General features: G+C 37.0%; 1 long non-coding RNA gene across 1 annotated transcript; it reads right to left on the bottom strand.

The window, feature by feature from the left end:
- Positions 1-3,051: 3,051 nt before the first annotated feature.
- On the bottom strand, positions 3,052-4,430 carry LOC118164924. The gene is made up of 3 exons (XR_004749747.1): positions 4,356-4,430; positions 3,262-3,369; positions 3,052-3,180 (listed from the first exon to the last, which is right to left on the bottom strand). It is a non-coding gene; the product is annotated as an uncharacterized LOC118164924 (long non-coding RNA).
- Positions 4,431-4,765: the final 335 nt, after the last annotated feature.

Raw genomic sequence — 4,765 nt, 5'->3', positions numbered from 1 at the left:
ATTACTGCAAAAAAGAAGGTGGTTTCACATTGGGAGAGGTTTTTACATAGTTCAGTGTTTCTTGGAAGAGTCATGTAACAGTGATGTAAACTTCTACATCAGAGTTTAACAAAAGTCAGAAAAATGCATTAAAACAAAGCAACACAAAAGAAAATCCTTCACAAGGAGAACTTAAAACACACCTCAGTGAAACTTTGCAAGTATGGTAAAATAGTTTAAAGCAGCTAAGAAAAAGGAAAGTACTGTAATTAGCTATTAGGACTGGGATAAACCCTGGTCACTACCCTCTGGCATTTTTAAGATCATGAATCTATCTATGGTGTAGATGATGTTTGGTTTTGAAATATATCTTGTTTTTCTGTGTCTACTCCATGCTTTTTGCATGAAAAGCATGCATTGTCTTTTTTTGTGTGGTAACAATGGAAACACAAATCAGAGGGAGGTAAAATGGCAAATGAGAGTTATGGGAGGTGTTTTTTTTTGTTTGTTTTGTTTTTTAACTTACTGCTTGTTTTTCTACCAAGTCTCACTGACTTGTTAACTGCTTGGGTTGCCTCCAGGGTGTCATCAATTAATTGAACTCTGGCCTTCAGGAATTTGATTGATAGGCAGGTGATTGAAACACAGTCTGTCTCACCATTAATGACCCTTCCTAGAAGACCGGCTATTACTCAGTACTCCAGAAGAACTGCAGTGGTGATAGAAGGGTGGGTTTGATGTCTGGAGGTGTTGGTATCATGCTCACACAATGCTCTGAAAGCTTTATATTGGAGAATATAGGAAAGAATATATAGCACTAAGTGCAGCCAGAAGGTTCCCCTCTTAGAAGAAAGCCTGTCTTTCCCTGCCCAGACAGCAACTGCATAGCTCATGAGACCCTGGGTTGCTTATGATTCCTGTCAGGACTTTAATATTCCCAGCTAATTCTTTTCAACGCTTAAGGCTCTTTCAAAAGTTTGGTTAAATAATAAAAATAAATTAGGCATGTGAATAATCCCAGTAGGTGGCCTTATCATCTTGTCCTTACTACTGCGTCAAAGCAAAGCACAAAAAAGATACAAATCTTGTCCAACTGTTAGAAGGAAAATCTGTAGTCAGACAGGAATATTATGTTCATATTGTAACAACCCCAAGGAGGCCACCAAATCACTGAGTGAGAGACTAAAAAGCATGGATTCTTCAGAACCCAACTTTCTATTCTGTAACTGAACTGCAGCTTGAAATTGTATTGTCAGATGTTGTGTCACCTCTATAAACAGACCAAAATAATTTAAGTCAAACAGAAAAGTTTCACAGGTAACAGCTGCACACAAAATTATTTTTTTAGCATCTCAGATATGTTTTAACAGCCTTGCAAGTGTTGAATAGCTAAGTAGATGGAGAAGAAGGATGTTCTTTCTTTAGTTAGATGTTGTGTCTTTGAAAAAATAGTATCTACATCTTTAAGAAAGCCATCTCCAGTAAATATTAGTACTTTGAATTACTTCATGTCATCTACAAATGCCAAGTGGCCTGCAGTGGAAGGTCAAACTCTACACAACTCTGTAAGCCCTGGGGATCTTGAGCAAGAAAACACTGTTCCACCCACTTTCAGCTGTGACTATTCCTGTTGCTCTCCATATACTGATTGATTGCTTGTCTTACCTGTCCTACACCTCAAGAAGATTATGAAGATGCATATAAAAGAGGTGCCTTTTATTCTGTGTGCACAATGCAATGTCTAAATATATCGTCATAAATTAAATATTGCTTTATTAATTAATAAAATTAATTCAATAAATTCAATAGTCTAAATTTTAAGTCATTAGTATGGGCCAAGTCACGGTTAAAGCCTGTGCTCTGTAGCATTGGGAGTTAGCATAAGTCAGAGATCACTCCCAGCAGGATGTTAATAATGTGGCTGTGGGGGTGCTCTGTGCCAGCTGGCCTTACAGACAGGGAATGGTCCCAGGCACATTTAAATTGCTAGAATGGACATAGCCAGTGAAGGCAGTCTCAGCACAAGCCCCACCACAAATGAAAAGGGGTGGAGTGGAATGTATTGCTGTATAAAACACATATTTTTCTAACCAAGAAAACTAGGAAGATGTCTACATGCAACCCTTTCTAAATAAGCCCTTTTCTTCTATATATGCTGCTGTGTATTATCAAGCTCTACTGCTCCTGTGTTTCCAGTTCTAATCCTGGACAAACAGCAGGTATGCAGAAGTCTGAAAATGGCAATATCAAGACACAGCATATTTCTTTAAAAATCAAAGAATCCCTTAACTTCTTATGAAATTATTGGACTAAGAATACTGTGAGGTAGCATCCTTTCTCAGTCTTCCCTCCTTAACCATATTCTTCAAATGCATTCAGGAACCTGCCATCCTGATTCATGTTGACACAGCGGGGCTATTGGGCTATTACCAAGTTGCTGTTCTTAAATCAGGACTGGATGATGATGAAGACACTGCAAAAGCACTCTTCTACATTCTGGTTTGTTTATTTGTGTGTGTGTGTGTGTGTGTGTGTTCTGAGCTCCAAGAAGTAAAGCATCACCTCTCTAAAACAGCAACAGCAAAAAATGTTATATGTAATCATTAGACCTGTGGTTTTAATGGTTTAAGTAACTAGCCATGAGCCACAAGCAACCAGGAGGAATGTTCTTCCCTTACAAGAAAGCATTTTTGTAACAGATAAACACTGCCTTGAGCTCAAATTTTCACACACTGAGCAGTAAATTGAATTATATAGTGCTGCAGAGCTGACTGGATTTCTTAATTATTTCCAGACTTGTTAACTTGGGGAAAAATGGGAGAAAGAGAAGAGTGTGTTGGGAAGGAGTGGGGCAGGTCATTCCTAGGGAGTAGTAGAAGGGGCCCATACATACACATAACCTTGTTGAATTTCCCAGAGAAAGATAACATTACTTTTTTTCTACTGCTACTGGAGCCATGGAGTAAATGTGTAAGGAATGAAGGATCTTGACATCTCAGTTACTGGGCAACAGCAAGTCCCACAGCCTGTCCCCTTGAAAGGCAGAGAGCAAATTGACTCTTTTCTTACCTGTGTGGGACAACTTGAAAAGGAATAATATTTTCTTCTTCTCTTTCTCCTTCCCTAGGTTTTGCCGTGAGGACTATTTACAACAATATCAAATCACAAATCCAACACTTAAAAGGGATTTTAACAGTTAGTCTGTAAGACAGGAATACTGTGTTTCTCATCATAGAGTCACCATGTAGGGAAACGTGGCTTACAAAAATTACTGATACCAACCTTTGATTTTATGATTGATCATTCTTGATGTGAGTGAGAGGTCAGCAGTCTTCTCCCCCTCATTGTTTTTTCTGTATACAAGGACTTTCTGAAGGTTTATGATGTCACCTTTAACCCAAGTTATAAATACAAAACAATGAGATCATAGGACACAATAATTTCTTGCTGTGTCACTAAACATCCAAAAAAATCTCTCTGAGATATAAACAAACAAACCCAATTCATCCCAAATTTAAATCCACTTTCTTTTGAGTTTGTCCTAGCATGTTAACAAATACAAGACATTTATTATCAATTAACACAGCAAAATGAAAAAGAAATGTTCATGTAAAATTCTCTTAATATCCATACGGTTACTCACAATAAAATTGACCCTAAATTCTCAATATACATTGCAACACACATGTAAAGGCTGCATATAGCAAATACTTCGCTTTTTTTGTAGGTTGGAATAGCCCCACTACATTCAATAATCTGTCTGTATATGCAAAATTAGGCACAAGATTTGAGTAAAAAAAAAGACTTTCATGGAACCCCAGAACATGTGGTTTTGGTCATCCAAAGTCTATTAGCAAGTTTGGGTGGAGAATGTTGAATAGTTTTGTCTGTGAAAATATTTTCCCTGGCTTGATTTATGTAGAAAAGAAAGAGATAATAACTATTCTGACTTTCACACAATTTGTTTCCTATAGTTTACTTGCATGTACCTGAGATTAAACATTTCAATTGGGTTAAATTAAATGTTTTATTCAATGTGTTTTTTTCAGCTTCCTTTTGAAATAAAATTTTGAAATAATGGCAAAGCTATAATTTTCCATTTATTTACACAGCCCTAATCATTATATCCTAAGAGCTTGCCAGACTGGAGCCCACCTAAGTAAATGAAATGATCCAAGTGTCATTTGGTCTTGAGTTCTCACTTCCCACTGAGGGTGCCCAGCAGGTCTGAGAGTCTCTTGATTGTTCATATGCTCTGAGAATGAGGGAGAGTAGTGTTGGTCCAAATTTTACACTAATGATGGTTTCCTGAACACAATTAAGAAGCTTTGTACTTTCCGAAAACCAGCCCCAGAAATTATTTGCTTTAAGGATACCCATATCTGCTCCAGATGCAAAGTTTAAGACATTCTGTTTTCTTTCCGCACTCTCAGATTCTTCCTTGTTAGAAAATAAGTCGGCAAAATATGAAAGATACACAGTCACTGCTAAATCCTTAATTTGTTTTTTAACTTTCCTTTTTTTTTTTTTTTTTACTGTTTTCTTCCTTCTGTCTTGAGAAATGTCATTCATTTAATTCTTACTTGCTTTTCTAGTCTGTGCACATTTTTCTCATCTTGAGAGAGATTATTGAAACAGATTTAAAACACAAAATAGCAATGGACTTTGATTTTTGTTAAGTGTTGGCTTCTTAGCCTGTCATCAGACTCCTCTGACATAATAGCTTCACTTTGCATCAGTAACCATTTCATGCTGGTGATGAACATCTTGTAGTGGCCACAGAGAA

This window comes from Oxyura jamaicensis, chromosome 3, assembly GCF_011077185.1.
Source record: "Oxyura jamaicensis isolate SHBP4307 breed ruddy duck chromosome 3, BPBGC_Ojam_1.0, whole genome shotgun sequence".
In the NCBI taxonomy this organism is placed as follows: domain Eukaryota; kingdom Metazoa; phylum Chordata; class Aves; order Anseriformes; family Anatidae; genus Oxyura; species Oxyura jamaicensis.
Note: the sequence above shows the minus strand (reverse complement) of the source record. Positions and strands in the feature narration are given on the sequence as shown.